This window comes from Bubalus bubalis, chromosome 1, assembly GCF_019923935.1.
Source record: "Bubalus bubalis isolate 160015118507 breed Murrah chromosome 1, NDDB_SH_1, whole genome shotgun sequence".
Lineage (NCBI taxonomy): Eukaryota > Metazoa > Chordata > Mammalia > Artiodactyla > Bovidae > Bubalus > Bubalus bubalis.
Genome location: NC_059157.1, coordinates 159,593,958 through 159,612,701, shown reverse-complemented (window position 1 = coordinate 159,612,701; position 18,744 = coordinate 159,593,958). Strand labels below are relative to the sequence as shown.

General features: G+C 41.0%; 1 protein-coding gene across 1 annotated transcript in view; it reads left to right on the top strand.

Annotated features, from left to right (window-relative positions):
- The first annotated feature begins 6,026 nt into the window (after positions 1–6,026).
- RAP2B (RAP2B, member of RAS oncogene family) overlaps positions 6,027–18,744 on the top strand; it is a 142,883-nt gene continuing 130,165 nt past the window's right edge. The window contains exon 1 of the transcript XR_006552170.2: positions 6,027–6,764. The gene's annotated coding sequence lies outside the window, so the exon portion shown is untranslated. The remainder of the gene's footprint in view (positions 6,765–18,744) is intronic.

Sequence of the window (18,744 nt, the reverse complement as noted above, 5' to 3'; positions counted from 1 at the left end):
TTAAGTCTTTGATCCATTTTGAGTTTTTCTTTGTGTATGGTGTTAGGAAGTGTTCTAATTTCATTCTTTTACATGTAGCTGTCCAGTTTTCCCAGCACCATTTATTGAAGAGGCTGTCTTTGCCCCATTGTATATTCTTGCCTCCTTTGTCAAAAATAAGGTACCCATAGGTGCATGGGTTTATTTCTGGGCTTTCTATCTTGTTCCATCGGTCTATATTTCTGTTTTCATGCCAGTACCATACTGTCTTGATGACTGTAGCTTTGTAGTATAATCTGAAGTCAGGAAGGTTGATTCCTCCAGCTCCATTTTTCTTTCTCAAGACTTCTTTGGCTGTTTAGGGACTTTTGAGTTTCCAAAGGAATTGTGAAATTTTTTGTTCTAGTTCTGTGAAAAATCCCATTGGTAATTTGACAGGGATCACACTGAATCTGTAGATTGCATTTGGTAGTATAGTCATTTTCACAATATTGATTCTTCCTAGTCAGGAACATGGAATATTTCTCCATCTGTTTATGCCATCTTTGGTTTCTTTCATTGGTGGATTATAATTTTCTGTGTACAGTTCTTTTGTTTCCTTAGGTAAGTTTATTCCTAGATATTTTATCCTTTTGTTGCAATGGTGAATTGGATTGATTCCTTAATTTCTCTGATATTTTTTATTGTCAGTATATAGAAATTCAAGTGATTTTTGTGTATTGATTTTGTACCCTGCAACTTTGCTAAATTCACTGATTAGCTCTAGTTACTAATTAGTTTTTCTTTTTTAAAACTAAGTTACTCTTTTATAATATGTATTTGTATGAGCCAGATTTTTTTTATTTAGTGCAGTCTTCAGTTACTAACTCTTAAATGCTAACTGACATCATGATATAGGATTCCTTGAACGTGTACAGCCTGACTTAGCTAAATATTTCACTTCTCAAATATGCATTGTTCTTGTGTGTGAAAGAAATATAAATTCTGTGTTCTTTATGTCTGTATTTTAATTGCTTTCTGTTCCCTTAAGTCTAGAGATTTACTAGCCTAAGTAATAATTATTGCCCCATGTTTTTATGACTTGAATGTTTCCTTCCCTAAAGCCTTTTTTAGAACTTTGTCTTAAAAGTAACATTATTGTGTGAAAACATAAGTCAGAAGAAAGCAAAAATCATCTGTATTCCCTCTACTTCACTCCTTGTTTGTTTGCTATGTCTCACTGCAGTCTTTGTGTTGCACATTTATAGAATTATTTTTCACACAAAAAAATGAACTGTACTGCACATGCTGTTTTGTAAACTGCTTTTTTCCCTCTTACTACATCATAGACAGTTTTCCATCCAATCATTTCTTGATCCAAATAACATCCCTCAATCAATTAGTGTTATAGACTTACATATATTCTCTCCAGAGTGCTTTGTAGACACCACAGTGTAAAGAAGGTGAAAGTTCCTTCTTGTGGAATTATCTGGCGACAACTGTGTTTGGTGTTGAAAGAGTCTTGGTGTCCTAGGACCCAGTGAACCCAGGTGAGAATGTATTTATTGATGTGATTCTCTAGGCTCCAGCCCATGTCCCCAGCCCTCCTCATTTTGCTCCTAGCACTTCAAGTCTGACCAAAAGGAAAAGTAGCAATTCACCTTCTTATCTTTCACATACATTTCAGTTTCCAGTAATGAATCCTGAATGCAGAGATCTGCAATTTTCTTGGATTTTTGCTAAACAAGCTATTCCTGGGAAGCAAGCAAATGGTTACATTTGTTTCGCAAAGTGTCACTGTTGTTTTAACTTCATTTATAAGCATGCAGTGCTTATCAATTAGGAGTGCTGTCTCCATTCATAAAATGTATGAGCTGATGGTACAATGGCTAGTTAACTAAAAAAAATATGCAATTACTGTGTAAAACACATGGTCTTAAGCTAGTAAGGATTTGGAATGGAACCAGTATTTTTCTCATTAAATGTGGGTTTGGGGGGCGGGGAGCTTATTACTATAGTTCCACCGCAGCATAATTATTTTCAGAAATACTCCTTTCTAGTTACCTAACAGAAACTGGTGTGTATTTTTAGTTGTTTGTACTTTGTATCCTTGAACAGACAATCCAATGAGAGACATAGATTCCCTGATTTTAACTTTTAGCCCAGGATAAGAGAGGTTACTTAGTTATAAAACTTGACTTTATCTAGGGGTGAAAAAAAAAATCTCTCTGAAGATCAATTATGATTTATTTACCAGGCCCAGCCAATGTTTGAGTATCTTAAAGGGTATTAGGCATGACAATATGTGTTTGAAAAGTGTGTTGTCTTCATCCTTTGACAGAGCTAAATCCACAAATCATTAGGTCCAGAACTAAACTTGAGATGAAAGCTCACTGCTTTTTTCCACCAAGCCATCTAACCTCTAGTTTAAGCACAAGTATAAAACCATCTGCTTACCAGGAGGTTGAGGCCGCTCAAAATCCATTAACACCATATGTATCAACAGAAGTGTGACTTCAGAGCCTCAATGTTTCTTTCTTTTTTTTTTTTCCTTTCCTTCATTATTGTCTGCCAGAAACTTAGCTAGGATGCTTTCCCTTTCCTTAAAATGCATTGCATTTCAGTTTAATTATGCAAGTCCCCCTCTTATTAAGTAATTACACACATTTTCTCATCTGTGTGTCTGTAGTTCAGAAGTAACCACTTCATTTAGTTGAAAATTAAGCCAAAAAGAGGAATAAAAGATTTTATTTTCAATTTCCCTTCTTCCTCCCTAGGGGAACTAACACATCTTTCAATGCATCACAAGATAAAGATGCTGACTCAGTCTCTTAAATCACCCCTGGAGTTTCCAGCACAGCCCTTAATGAGACAGAGTTTGCTGTACAAGAAGTTGTTTTATTAAGTGAGTGAAAAATAACTTTTCCTCCTCCAAAAGTGCCCTTGGTGAAATAATTTATGTCTGAACCCAAACCTCCTATGCTTATCCCAAAACACAGGGAAAGGCAAACAACACAATTTCAAAATGACAAAATGGCTACTTGGTTGGAAGTCACACTTTGGAAATATCACCCAAAATGAGAGGTTAACTGTGGTCAACATATGGAAGTAAAATGCCTGCCAACTGGGTGGGGGGCGGGTGGTGGGGAGGTGGTGGGGTTTGAGGGGGAGAAGACAAATCATGCAGATCTTCAGAGAGCAAGGAAGGAAACAAAGGGGGAAAATTTCTAATGTAGTTCATAATGATTTTGCATTATTTATGTGGATGGAGATTTTGTCTTATCTTTGGCATTTGTGGCTTATAAAAATAAGCATTTTTATATCAGTTACCTCTTTCAATCCTCATAACAGCCTTAAGAATGAGGCAAAAAATAGATTACCCTTCTCCCAAGTCACAGACATGTGATCTGCATTCAAGATTATTAAATGACTTGTCCAAGGTTCTATGTGGTTGGTCAGTGCTCCATGACAACCGATCCTGAATGAGTCGTGTCCTACTGCTTTTTAAATTAACCGATAGAAAATTATTTACAATATAGAAGTTCTTTGCAGGCTATAGTGACTCAGCAGTACTGGTGGAACAAAGGGAAGTTAAGAATTATTGGTGCATACAATCCACATAAAATGCTAAATTCAAGTGGTTAATTACAGCTTTGTCCACCCAAATCTTTCAAAGATGCTTACATTCACATAGTAATCACAGATATTTAAGTTCCCCTTTTGTTTATGATGACACTGGTTGATGGAAGTTTCACTGATTTTCTTTTTGCCTGCTAGCAGAACAATCCAATGGCAAAACAGCAGGAGGGAAAAGGAAGGGGAAAAAAAAAAAAACAAACCCCTGCATATTCCGAAAAGTCAAAAATAAAAAGTTGATATTATTGATTGACTATGAAGTAACATCACCCTGCGGATTCGACCCCATGGATTGTAGCCCACCAGGGTCCTCTGTCCACGGAATTCTCCAGGCGAGGGGTTGGCATTTCCTACTACAGGGGATCTTCTCAACCCAGGGATTGAACTTGGGTCCCCGCATTTCAGGTAGATTCTTTACTGTCTGAGCCACCAGAGAAGCCCACTGATCTACTAGCTTACTACAAAGTAGCCTCCTAACTTGTCTCTCTGTCTCCTCTCCCCACCCCACTTCCCTTTAGCTTTACAAATTGCTGACGGATTATTCCAATTGTAGTTACCTTGTGCAAACCCTTCCATAAACTGGCTAATAGAAACTCTTCACCCTTGTATTCAAGACCTCTGCAAAATAATAATACCTATTAAACACCTACTATAGAACGAATGGGTTTCCCTGGTGACTCAGTGGTAAAGAAACCGCCTGTAATGCTGTAGAGGCAGGAGATCAGGGTTCAATTCCTGAGTCAGGAAGATCCCCTGGATGATGTCATGGCAACCTTCTCCAGTATTCTTGCCTGGAGAATTCCATAGACACAGGAGCCTGGCGGGCTACAGTCCATAGGCCACAAAGAGTGGACATAACTGAAGCGACTTACTAGGCATACACACAGAACGGATATCTTAAATGATCCTGAGAAATGTATGATTAGGTTCATTTTAGAAGTGAGAAAACTGAGGCTGAGAGAAGCTAAATAACTCTACCTACGTTGGGTATTTATTCAGTGGTGCCACCAGTGTCCAAACTCAGGCCCACTTAACTCCAAGGTCCAGCTTGTCTGTCTAGATTTGTTTCTGACCACTAGGACATGTGTGTGTGCATGCCTCCACCCCCTGTACCATAGCCTTCCAGGCTCCTCTGTCCATAGGATTCTTCAGACAAGAATACTGGAGTAGGTTTTATGCCCTCCTCCAGGGGATCTTCCAGACCCACGGATTGAACCAGTGTCTCTTAAGCCTCCTGCATTGGCAGGCAGGTTCTCTACCACTAGGGCCACCTGGGAAGGCCCCACTACCACATACGTAGCCTAAATTAACAGGAGCCTGCCCTGCTACTTTGCAACCATTCTTGGCCCCATCATAGTCTTGTGCTATTATGGGGAGTTTTTCCATCTGGAATATTCTCCTCAATCCTACTGCCTTATAGAAATGTTAGTTCTGGAACTTCCCTAGTGGTCCAATGGCTATGACTGTGTGCTCCCAACGTAGGGGGCCTGGGTTCAGTTCCTGGCTGGGAAACTAGATCCCACATGCCGCAACAAAGACCCAGTGCAGTGAAATAAATAAATTTTAAAAATTAAAAAAAAAAAAAAAGATGTTAGTTCTTCAGGACAAATCTCAAACATCACCTCCTCCTTGAAGTCTTTGCTGAATCTTATTTCCAGCGACCTCTAACACATGAAAAAAAAACTCTCTCTCTTCTTTGAATACTTTTACGTCTTTGCGTAGTTCTTATAGCACTTACCTTCTTCTTTTATTGTAGCTGTTTTCCTGTCCCCATGAAAAATCTGCAAATTTCTTGAAAACGGGAAGCTCGGATTTATTCATTATTAATGTCATAGCCCTGCTGCTGCTGCTGCTGCTGCTAGGTCACTTCAGTCGTGTCCTACTCTGTGTGACCCCATAGACGGCAGCCCACCAGGCTCCCCCGTCCCTGGGAGTCTCCAGGCAAGAACACTGGAGTGGGTTGCCATTTCCTTCTCCAATGCATGAAAGTGAAAAGTGAAAGTGAAGTCGCTCAGTCTTGTCCGACCCTCAGCGACCCCATGGACTGCAGCCTACCAGGCTCCTCCGCCCATGGGATTTTCCAGGCAAGAGTACTGGAGTAGGGTGCCATTGCCTTTTCCCCTTATAGCCCTGCTGCTGCTGCTGCTGCTAAGTCGCTTCAGTCGTGTCCGACTCTGTGCGACCCCATAGACGGCAGCCCACCAGGCTCCCCCGTCCCTGGGAGTCTCCAGGCAAGAACACTGGAGTGGGTTGCCATTTCCTTCTCCAATGCATGAAAGGAAAAGTGAAAGTGAAGTCGCTCAGTCATGTCCGACTCTTCGCGACCCCATGGACTGCAACCTACCAGGCTCCTCTGTCCATGGGATTTTCCAGGCAAGAGCCCTAGTACGGATTAAATGTAGCAGGAATTCAGAGCTTCAAAATAGAATTGCAATATTGCACTAAGAAACATCACCAGCAGCAGCCCGACCAATGAGAAGCCTCCATACTTTGGACTCCCGACTTCCACCAATGAACTCCTTTATTATTACAGCCTCCTTTCAATTCTCCCCTTCCGCCTCAAACTTTCCCCTATTTAAAAGCAAGTTCTGACTGCTTAATGTCAAGCATAGTTCACAAATTCAGGATGGTGCTTTCCCTGGGTACTCTTGAATAAATTGCTTTTGCTGGTAGAAAAAAGAAAAAGAAAAGAGACACAGAAATACTACGTAGAATATACTATATGGGAAAACACAATTTCTCACTCCACCTCGGGTCCTGCAGCCTCCCTGCAGACTCCCTCATACACTCTGTGCGAACTAAGAACCCCTAGGAAGCCCCAGGATTGGGGCGAAGCCCGGCTGGTTTCCCCGAGGCCTAGGGGATCCACTCTGTGCAGACGGTGGGGTCGCCCTGAGGGACGGTGTGAAGCAGGAGTAGTAGATTGGGTCCTCCCAAGCTTGGGTCCTGCAGCAGACTGGAGCGGGACCCGGGACCCCTGGCCGAGGCCCCGCAGGCCCAGTTGCCAGTCCTCATCATACGATGGACGTTTTCTGGGTCCATGAAGAAGAGGGCCTGTCGGTACCTGCTACAGAGGTACCTGGGCCTCTTCCTGCACGAGAAGCTGAGCCTGGAGCTCCTCAGCCTGGACCAGATCCTCGAGTCCCTCGCCCAGGTCCTCTGACAGAAAGGTAAGAGCAGCCGGCAGCCAGCCGGGCGGGACTCTGGCGGGTGATTTGAAGGCGTGTCATCCAGGACTGAATGATGTATGGCCAGACTCAAAGAAATGTGTTCAAGTGTTGTTTAATCTGTTTCTAGCTGTTTTTACGACCCCACCCCCCCATCCCCCCCCGCTCCAGTCTCCATATTCTAGAAATGTAACAGAGGTCATGGCATCTACACTGTGGCAGTCAGTTAAGCCAGTGGTTTGAGGTAGTCCATGAAGCTGGCTTCAAGGGGTGCATCCATGGAAGGAAGTGACCCGTGCTGTACCTTTTAGGAGTCGTCACGGAGTTCTGTGCAGACAAACCGTATTTCATGGGATGAGACCTCCCGAGAGATTAAGGATGAAGAAGATCTTTGAGAATATCGGAATGCCTAGTTATTCCTGTATTTATTTGGGGTTGGTTACTTGCTTGTGGCAACGTATGTACAGCGTTTGCCATCTGGAAGAAAATAAGTGAAGGCCTCATCTGCCGGTTTTACTTGATGATGTTTATGAGATCAGCCTGTGGGTGGAATGGTTGTGCCCCCCCGCCCATTGTGCTATTCGGTTATACCTGTTTGCTTCACCTGACAAATCCTAAAAGCAGGTGTTGCAAATGGCGCTGGTGTTGGCGATCTTCAAACATTCAAAAGCTTGTTTTCTACTTGTCCAGAGGTGGTGAATTGACTTGCCTTAACAGGTGCTTCTTGTATGGGTCACCTCACCACATCCAGCTGTGTCTGTATGTTCAATGCATCATATTTGCTTCATGTGTATCCAGCCTTGAGTTTGGCAAGAACAGAGTGCCTTTTCCACTTCCCCCAACTCTATGTTCTGCTAGAATTTGCTGCTTACCATTTGAATTGGTTGTGCCACTCTAATATATTACTATTCTAAAAGCGTTCCTACACAGTTTTCCTTTAGGAAATCATAAACATAGGTAAGCTTCCTGTGGTGGTTAGGCAAAAGAAAACTTTTTTTTTTTAAAGAAAACTTTTGTCTTAATTTAAGCTGTGTAAAAACCTTAAGTGCTTATTTTTTAAATTTATTTTATGGAAAAGTATTTTAACTGAGTAATAACTTCCTTAGCCATAGAAACCTGAAAAACTCAGATTATCATTAACATCTTATTACAACCCTAACATTAATTTGTACTACTCTAAATAAGCATATAATTGTATCAGCAAGTATATGACTTAACCTATGCAGAGTACACATGATAGTGGAAAGAGCCCTTGAGTAGCAGAAATACCCAGGCTAGTTCATCCTGCCACAGTCAGCTGACATCGGACATAGTAATTCACCTGAAATTCAGTAAACATTAGCAGAGGGCCCACCCCATGCCAGGTACTGTGTCAAGGTACTGGTAATTCTTATCAGAAGACAGTGACTCTGATGGATATTTTTAAATTCATTGACCCATGAGTCTATACTTTTGGTACAGTTATGAATATGGTGTCTTGAAGGAGGAAGGTTGGAAAGGTTGGATATTTATTAACCATCTTTTTTTGTGTCAAATGACTTTGTACCCATTATTCTTTATTACTTTTCACATTAACCCTATTAGCTGGGTATTGTTGTTTCCATTTTACAGTTGGAGTTAAATAATTTGCCTGAATACACAGTCCTGTTTAATTCCTAAGCCTATTATTTACGTATTAATCACATGGCTTCAAGCCAAGGAAAGAGCAGTTAATGTTATTGAGCATCTGTTTACCTCAGGCACTGTGCTAGGCACTCTCATTTGTTTGGTTTTATTTAATCATGGGAAATCAGAGGTGGTAATATTTGAATTTTACAGTTTGACTTAAGAATCATTGGAAGAATAACTTGTGAGTGGACTTAATCTGAAAGTTATGTTTTGTTCTGCTCCTTAAAGGTGAGGGATATACCCAGTTAAAATGATAATGTTAAATAAAGCATCCAGTAAAAAACACAGAAATAACAGAATTTCTCCTTTCTCTTTGAATCTACTTCTCTTGTCTAGTTCAGTGAAGGCACCGCCAGCTGCCTTTGAGTCAGCAAATCTGTGGCTATCATTCTTGACTCCTCCCTTCACCTTACCTCACATCCAGCTACAAAGTTTACAGGTGCACCTTGTAAATATCTCTCCAATTCATCTGTGTTGTTTCATCAGCTGTGTCACCAATGTACTTTTTTTTTCAAATTTAAATTTATTTATTTTAATTGGAGGCTAATTACTTTACAGTATTGTATTGGTTTTGCCATACATCAACATGAATCCGCCACGGGTGTACACGTGTTCCCAATCCTGAACCCCCCTCCAACCTCCCTCCCCCTACCATCCCTCTGGGTCATCCCAGTGCACCACCCCCAAGCATCCTGTATCCTGTATCGAACCTGGACTGGTGATTTGTTTCTTATATGATTTAATACATGTTTCAATGCCATTGTCCCAAATCATCCCCCCACCCCCACAGAGTCCAAAAGACTGTTATATACATCTGTGTTTCTATCTTGCACACAGGGTTATCGTTACCATCTTTCTAAATTCCATATAGATATGCGTTAGTATACTGTATTGGTGTTTTTCCTTCTGGCTTACTTTACTCTGTATAATCAGCTCCAGTTTCATCCACCTCATTAGAACTGATTCAAATGTATTCTTTTTAATGGTTGAGTAATACTCCATTGTGTATATGTACCACTGCTTTCTTATCCATTCATCTGCTGATGGACATCTAGGTTACTTCCATGTCCTGGCTATTATAAACAGTGCTACGATGAACATTGGGGTACACGTGTCTCTTTCAATTCTGGTTTCCTCGGTGTGTATGCCCAGCAGTGGGATTGCTGGGTCGTATGGCAGTTCTATTTCCAGTTTTTTAAGGAATCTCCACACTGTTCTCCATAGTGGCTGTACTAGTTTGCATTCCCACCAACAGTGTAAGAGGGTTCCATTTTCTCCACACCCTCTCCAGCATTTATTGCTTGTAGACTTTTGGATCGCAGCCATTCTGACTGGTGTGAAATGGTACCTCATAGTGGTTTTGATTTGCATTTCTCTCATAATGAGTGATGTTGAGCATCTTTTCATGTGTTTGTTAGCCATCTGTATGTCTTCTTTGGAGAAATGTTTATTTAGTTCTTTGGCCCATTTTTTGATTGGGTCATTTATTTTTCTGGAATTGAGCTGCAGGAGTTGCTTGTGTATTTTTGAGATAAGTTGTTTGTCAGTTGCTTCATTTGGTATTATTTTCTCCCATTCTGAAGGCTGTCTTTTCACCTTGCTTATAGTTTCTTTTGTTGTGCAGAAGATTTTAATTTTAACTAGATCCCATTTATTTATTTTTGCTTTTATTTCCAATAATCTGGGAGGTGGGTCATAGAGGATCCTGCTGTGATTTATGTCGGAGAGTGTTTTGCCTATGTTCTCCTCTAGGAGTTTTATACTTTCTGGTCTTACATTTAGATCTTTAATCCATTTTGAGTTTATTGTTGTGTATGGTGTTAGAAAGTGTTCTAGTTTCATTCTTTTAATAACACAGGTTAATCAAGAGGCTCAGAGAAAGTATGCAGTTTGCTCAATGCATTTCTTTACTGGGCTTTCCTATCACCTTTAAAATAATGTCAATCTTCCTTCAAATATGTAAAATAAATTATAAACAAGATCCTTAATTTTAATTCACTTATAATTCACTAGCTCCCTATGTATCTTCTCCTTTCAGAGTCAATCTTCATTTCCCTCTCGCTTTCTTCTTAACCCATTTTATCTTGCGTCTTCCCCCACCATTCAGGTTACTCTTATACCTCCTCAGCTGCAAGGATTTTGGTGTGATTCACTGAGAGGATGGAGTTGCCACTCTGGAACTTGAGGTTTGGTTGCTTTTGGATATGTTAAGCTGGAGATGTTCATTCTATTTAAATTGAACCTGGAAAATTGATAACATCAATATACATAGGCTGTGAAAACCACACCCCAGCTCCGGATAAATTCTCTCAAAGCTGTGGATCTCAACCCTGGTTGCACTTTAGAAACACCTGGTGAGCTTAAAACCCCCAAAGTTGGGCCCTATTCTCGGCCCATTTAACCAAAATATTCAGGGAAGGACACAGGCATCAGTAATGTTTCAGAAATTTGGATTATGCTTATCTGAGGATGGAAAGAGTAAAAAATTAAAAAAAAAAAGTTTAAAAAGAATGAGAATTCCTTCCAAACAGTATTTAGCATAGCCAGGAATTGACTTAAATGTAGTTCGTCATAATCAGCAGAAAGAATTTTTCATTGAATTTTCCCAGAGAATTTGTTCCACTGTGAATAATCTTTTCTGAAAATTAGTTGGACTTTGAGTTTCCAAAATCCTTCCATCCATTCTCCTACATTCCTCACTGCTTAGAAAACTGAAACTTTGGGTCGGTCTATCCAGGAGAATAGATAGACCAGAGCAGAGGACTTTGATCATTATTCATTTGACAAGCATGTTTAAGTGCTGGGGTGCTGTATTTGCTTCAGGAGACTGCAAGACAGGACAGACTCCACTCCAGGGATGTTCACAGTCTAGCTAGGGATGATAGACTTGTAAACAGATACCTACAATCAAGTGAGCTATACAGGGGTGTAAAAAGTAAAATGATCAATTTTATTGGGTTGGGGGTGGCCAGTTTAGGCTTTACACAGGAGGTGAAGCTTGAGCTGCTTTTCAAAAAGATAATTTGCAGGCAGATAAGGAGAGACTAGCGAAGATAACCCCAGAAAGAAACGGGTGTAGTAAGTAAAGAGGGGAGGGGGCTTGTGGGTTTGGGAAACTGCCGATAATTTGTAATGGATTGTGTCTTTGAGTGTGCAGGAGGTGAGGGTCACGGGCAGCAAAGTGTTGATTAGAGAAATACCTAAAGAGGGAAGGGGGTGGACTTAATAATCCTGTTAAGGCTTTAAACTTTCTTCAGGTGGTTTCTTTCTGTAGACACTGTGTGGCAACATGCAGGAATCTAGTCATTGCCTTTCTGTTTAGATATTCAGTTCCAAGGTGGAAAAATGGGATTATCTCCACAAAAAAACGTGCTTCAGTTGTTTGTTCCTTTCAGCACCTTTCTTCCCTCCTCATTGTCCTCTATTCTCTTTCTCTTGTAGAACAACTGTTTGCGCCAGGTGGTCTATTACAACAAGTTGCAGTGCCCTAGTGACCTATTGAATGTCCCTGACTCACTGAGTGTACAGGGCCTGCAGGGCTGTACCTGCCTGAGGATATCTGTGCTGGAAATAAACTCCAGCCCGTTCCCCACCCTTCCAGGGCTGCCTGGTGGGGGCTGATTGTTTTCATGCATCCCTGATAAACTCTGTTGCATACTAGGTCACCACTGCCGTAAAAGAAAGGCTGGTGAGAAGTTTCTGTATTTTAGTATTCAATCTGCAAGGAGGAGAGAAGGCAGCAAGTTCAGTTCACTCGGTCATGTCCGACTCTCTGTGACCCCATGGACTGCAGCATGCCAGGCTTCCCTGTCCATCACCCACTCCCGGAGCTTACTCAAACTCTTGTCCACCGAATCGGTGATGCCATCCAACCATCTCATCCTCTGCTCTCCCCTTCTCCTTCTGCCTTCAATCTTTCCCAGCATCAAGGTCTTTTCAAATGAGTCAGTTCTTCCCATCAGGTGGCCAAAGTATTGGAGTTTCAGCTTCAGCATTAGTCCTTCCAATGAATATTCAGGACTGATCTCCTTTAGGATTGACTGGTTGGATCTCCTTGCAGTCCAAGGAGCTCTCAAGAGTCTTCAACACCACAGTTCAAAAACATCAATTCTTCAGCACTCAGCTTTCTTCAGTCCAACTCTCACATCCATACAGGACTACTAGAAAAACCAAAGCTTTGACTAGACGGACCTTTGTTGGCGAAGTAATGTCTCTGCTTTTGAATATGCTATCTAGGTTAGTCACAGCTTTTCTTTTTTTTTTTTTTTTTTTTTTAATTTTATTTTATTTTTAAACTTTACATAACTGTATTAGTTTTGCCAAATGTCAAAATGAATCCGCCACAGGTTTACATGTGTTCCCCATCCTGAACCCTCCTCCCTCCTCCCTCCCCATTCCATCCCTCTGGGTCGTCCCAGTGCACCAGCCCCAAGCATCCAGTATCGTGCATCGAACCTGGACTGGCAACTCATTTCATACATGATATTTTACATGTTTCAATGCCATTCTCCCAAATCTTCCCACCCTCTCCCTCTCCCACAGAGTCCATAAGACTGTTCTATACATCAGTGTCTCTTTTGCTGTCTTGTACACAGGGTTATTGTTACCATCTTTCTAAATTCCATATATATGCGTTAGTATACTGTATAGGTTAGTCACAGCTTTTCTTCCAAGGAGCAAGTGTCTTTTAATTTCATGGCTACAGTCACCGTCTGCAGTGATTTTGGAGCCCAAGAAGGTCTCTTGTTTCTCCACCTGTCATTCAGCCACTGAGCTTTACAGACAGCACTGCAGAGGCAGCAGAAGCTGCTGTGGGCAGTGCTATCCAAGAAGTAAATCACAGGCCATTTCCCCACGAGAAACCTTATTGTTTAATTCAGAAGTCTCCCTGTCATCTTGGACCCAGACAAACCTATAAGCTTCAGCTGCCCTGTGAACAGGGGTTGCTAGGGGGGCCTAGCCTCCTTCTGTTTAGAAACACCTGATATATAGGTCATCTTCTGCTCTACTGCCATCTGAAAGGCAGGAAACCTGTGGTTTTATCCTCAGTCCCACTGCTTGACTTTGTGAACTTGGCAAGCTGCTTAACATTTAGATACCATGATAGTTTTGTTTTGTTTTTTTTTGCCCCCACCAGGAGTAGTGATAAGTATCTCCTCCTAACTTCCTAATATGCTGGATGCATTTGATTGGGGCTTTTTGGAGCAAATGGTTAAAATACACGCCCCTATCGTAATCAGCTAATTCATATCAAAATTATTTTTTTAACATTCTTTTTGAGATGGAAAAATATATATCTTTCCAAAGGAGAAATGGTCTTCTTTGATTATCTATTGAAAATGAACACACAATAAATTGTGTTGTTTTAAAATATTAATTCCAAAGTAAATGCTTTATTAAAAATGATAGCGTCAAGATATTTACTACTCTATTAGCTTCCCAAAAGATAAGGCAAAATAGAATTCTGGAAATACTTCTAACATCCTGACCAAAAGATTTGATCAATATCTTGCTGTATTTTAAACTATAAATGAAGTCATAGAATGTAATATTCCACTGCTGCTGCTGCTGCTAAGTCGCTTCAGTCGTGTCCGACTCTGTGCAACCCCAGAGACGGCAGCCCACCAGGCTCCCCCGTCCCTGGGATTCTCCAGGCAAGAACACTGGAGTGGTTTGCCATTTCCTTCTCCAAAATATTCCACTGCTACTGCTAAGTCGCTTCAGTCATGTCCGACTCTGTGCGACCCCATAGACGGCAGCCCACTAGGCTCCCCCGTCCCTGGGATTCTCCAGGCAAGAACACTGGAGTGGGTTGCCATTTCCTTCTCCAATGTGTGAGAGTGAAAAGTGAAAGTGAAGTCGCTCAGTCGTGTCCAACTCCCAGCGACCCCATGGACTGCAGCCTACCAGGCTCCTCTGTCCGTGGGATTTTCTAGGCAAGAGTACTGGAGTGGGGTGTCATTGCCTTCTAGTATGATGTAAATAAGTGACTATTATGTTATAACTGAAAGGTGTTAAGTCTGTTTCTTAGTGATGAAGACAGATTCATTTTTGAAATTCCCTTCTTTACCTCTCAGAACATTGTAGTAATGTTCCTAGAGGTATATAATTAATCTTCTTTTTACTCAGACCAAACCAAAGCTGTACTTAATGACAAGAAAAGGGGCGGAAGGGAGCGTGTCAGATAGGATCATTCATAGAAAGAAAACTAAAGATATTTAAAATTGCAACCTGTCATTACCTTCTACATCATATCGGAAGGACTGAAAAATAAAATAGCACTTTGTCAAAAATATAAGTCTAGAAAGGAGAAACAACGTCTTTTTTTTTAAGTGTTATTTCAACTATGGTGATTATCTGGTAGCTTACATAGCTCAATATGAAGGTATTATAAAACAGCATTAGTGGCGGCGGGGGTGGGGGTGTGCTTCTTGACAGCTCTATTCACTATCAGGTATTAAAGGTCAAGGGTAGCATACCACTGAGGGCGTCAGAAATTCTTAGTTAGGTGACTGATACCTTTTATTTGTCTCAAATTTTTGCTTAGGCACAGTATAAACCATTGGCTGACAAATCTTCAAATAATTATGTAGATTCAGGACTTTTCTCCTGTATTTTAGTTTTAAGAAACTGAAAAAGGACAGTTTGTCTTCAGTGTCCCAAATCACCCCTTTTTGTGCATTTGTCTTCTCACCTTCCCTGACTTACTCATGTGCCTAATCCTAAGCCTCCATCTGTGTGAAAGTGAAATCTCTCAGTCGTGTCCCACTCTTTGCGACCCTATGAACTGTAGCCCGCCAGGCTCCTCCGTCCATGGGATTTTCCAGACAAGAGTACTAGAGTGGGTTGTAGTTTCCTTCTTCAGGGGATCTTCCCAAGCAGGGATCAGACTTGGATCTCCCGCACTGCCGGCAGACTCAACCGTCTGAGCCACCCGGGATCCACCTGCATATGTATATGTAAACACATTGTTGTCACAAGGCTAAGGGCCCGGTGATACAGTGGACGGATTATTAAGTCATAGCATGTTATTAGAGTCTTAGTGTAGTATGTCCCTCTGCTTTTTGAAAGAGAAGAAAAGTCTTAAACACAAATCACTTGACCTTCAATAATAGAACATCATGCACTACAGCATTTTCTGTGAAAATAGTACCAATACCCCCACAAAATTACACTTTGTCAGTGTCCATCCTCTCCTTATGAATAGGGATGACTTGGTTGCCTTAAGTCAAAACATCAATCAACAGTAAACCAGAAATTTAAATTTTGTCTTCTAATACCTGATTCTGAGTTCTTACTGTCAGACAGAATCACACAGCCTCCTAAGTAATAGTTAGCGATGGGAAAAGCAGATGGAATTACGGAATTACTATAAAGCAGAAGAAATCCTAAGGTCATCAATACCTTCATGCTAGAGCTGTACCTGTAATTATTAGCTGGTGCTCCAGCTGTTGGCAGCACATTTTGAACCAAATTTTAAAATTTAGCATTAAAAGACTTCTCTGGTGGCTCAGGGTGAAGAATTCGCTTGCCAGTGCAGGAGACATAGGCTTGGTCCCAGATTCGGGAAGATACCACTTGCCACGGGGCAAACTAAGCCCATGCAACACAACTACTGAGCCTGTGTCTAGAGCCCAGAAGCCACAACTACTGAGGCCCATGCACCTACAGCCTGTGCTCCACCACAAGAGAAGTCACCGCAATGAGAAGCCCATGCACCATAACTGGAGAGGAGCCCCTGCTCTTTGCAACTAGAGAAAAGCCTGCACAGCAAAGATTCAGGACTACCCAAAATAAAATTAAAAAAATTTTTTTTTAATTTAGCATTAAAAAGTTCATTTATATACTCAGCAACATGAATCTGGCGGATTTAGCCTCTCTGTGCTTGTGCTTAGTCGTGTCTGATTAATAATATATCATATAGATGTATCTATTTAAATATGAGGGAAAACAAAGATCTGATATTTTAAAATCTAACTTTCTCAAGTGGTAAATGCTGAAGAAGAGGGCAAAATAAGCCATGGAGGAGTTGGAGCAGGAGAAGAGAAGGGAGGAGAAATGTACTATGCATCTCTGAAGCAGATTGCTGCAGAAATTTAGTTATTATGGTTTTATGGGGAGAACAAATTAAGTTAATTTGGAAACCCCAAGTTAGAAGAACTCAAGCAGACCTACAAATCTTAGTTGAGTAACATACATAATAAATGGAATGCTACAGAGCTCAATATCATCTCTTTGTATTGAAATGCCCCTTAGGATAGGGTATAATTTCAACAAAAATTGAATTAAGGGGATGGATGGCTTAGGAAATGCCATAGGGTACATGCAGACTTTCGTTTTTAGACTCTTCATTTACATGGAGTTCCAGTCTGTATGTGCTGCTTGCGATTAGTCCACCAAGTAGCCAGCCATGGAATGATAGGAAATAGCTTTATTTAAGAGGTGGGGATGAGGGTGGGGGATGGGCCTTAAAATTTTTTATTATCTGTTAATGGGCAGAAGTAGAGATCTGAGTGATCAGGGAGTCAAAAAACTAGATGCAAAAGTGAGAGGATTGCTAAAGTGTTAAGTTTCACAACTCTTCGTCACCCCCCACCTCCAAGGAAGCTTCTAGGTACAAAGGAAAATCTTAATTGAGGAAGGAAATCTGGCGCTTTAAAGCTATACAGTGGGGAGCACAGTGTTGAAGAAACTGAATTTCATGAAATGAAACCGAATTTCATCTAATGTTGATCATTTTAGTCCCCTCCAACATCATTTTCCAAGATGAAGTGCTCTTAGAACACCACTTGAGACTGTCCTGATGGTAGATACCATGTCCATCAAGTGCTTTTCTACTAGTATCATGGTGGCATGGTTTGGGGTTTATTATTATACCAGTCTCTCCAATTACTTGCTTTAATATATGAGACTTAGAATATTTCTTTAATAGCAAGCCATGCATATTCATTCACTCATTCATTTGTCCTTTTATTCTATAACCTCTGTACACATGGGTGGACACTTTATATACCATGTTCCCTAAAAATGAAAAAGAATGATAGTTCCTGTCCCCCAAAAGTTAATTATCATAGAGAAAATTATTTACATATAGCACAATGAGATACAAAGTTTGATTTTATACAAGTTGAACAGGCCTCTGTCTCTCCATGTATGTATTTAAATATTCAACTATGTTCTATTGCTGAGAAGCAGTACTAGAGTTTACATAATTAAACTAACATGCAAGTCCTGACACCATCACTAATTAGTCTTGTGACCTTGAGATCTGGGTGGAATTTAGCCTCTCTAAATCATTTCACCTCTCAGAGCCCCAGTTTCCTCATAATAGATAATACTTAATGACTGGACTTCCTTGGTGGCTCAGATGGTAAAGAATCTGCCTGCAGTGCAGCCTGCAATGCAAGAGACCTGGGTGCAGTCCCTGGGGTGGGAAGATCCCCTGGAGAAGGAAATGGCAACCCACTCAGTATTCTTGCTTAGGAAATCACATGGATAGTGGAACCTAGTGGTCTACAGTCCATGGGGTCACAAGTCCGACATGACTGAGTGATTAACATTTTCACTGATAGTTTAGTATGAGCTTTGCTGTTGTTTAGTCACCAAGTCGTGTCTGACTTTTTGTGAGCCTATGGACTGTAGCCAACCAGGCCCCTCTGTCCATGGATTTTTCCAGGTAAGAATACTGGGGTGGGTTGCCATTTCCTTTTCCAAGGGATCTTCCCAACCCAGGGATCGAACCAGAGTCTCCTGCATAGGCAGGTGGGTTCTTTACCACTGAGCCATCAGGGAAGCCCTTAATACGAGCTAGGTACCATTATATGTTTTATGTGTATTAATTTATATAGTCCTGTCAATCAACCTATCAAAAGGTTGCTAATGCAGTCCTTGTTTTGTGTATAAGAAAACTTTGCCATACATAGGCTGTATACCCCAAGGTATTCCCCAGGGGTCAGACAGCTTAACAATCTTTGAACCCTGGTCACAGCATCTGTGCTGTTAATCAGTGCTTTATATAGCCTTTTCACATAGAGTGATAGTAGTTATAATAGTGTGCTTAAAATTAGAGAACCTATGGGAAAGGATTTTGAGAAGTTTGTAGCATACGAAAGTAAAAAGTGTCATTTTTAAAGGCTTTTAAATCCAGAACTGCATTGGAGGAAATCAACTAACAACTGTAGAGTCCTGCTGTGTTTCCTTAGCACCTGAACCATCTTCCTTAGGGAATAGCATTTTGATTTCCTTCCTTAACCCTCAGTCTCTTTAGGTTGGGTAGGAATGGCCCATTCCTGTCTCCAGCGATGAGAAAATTGAA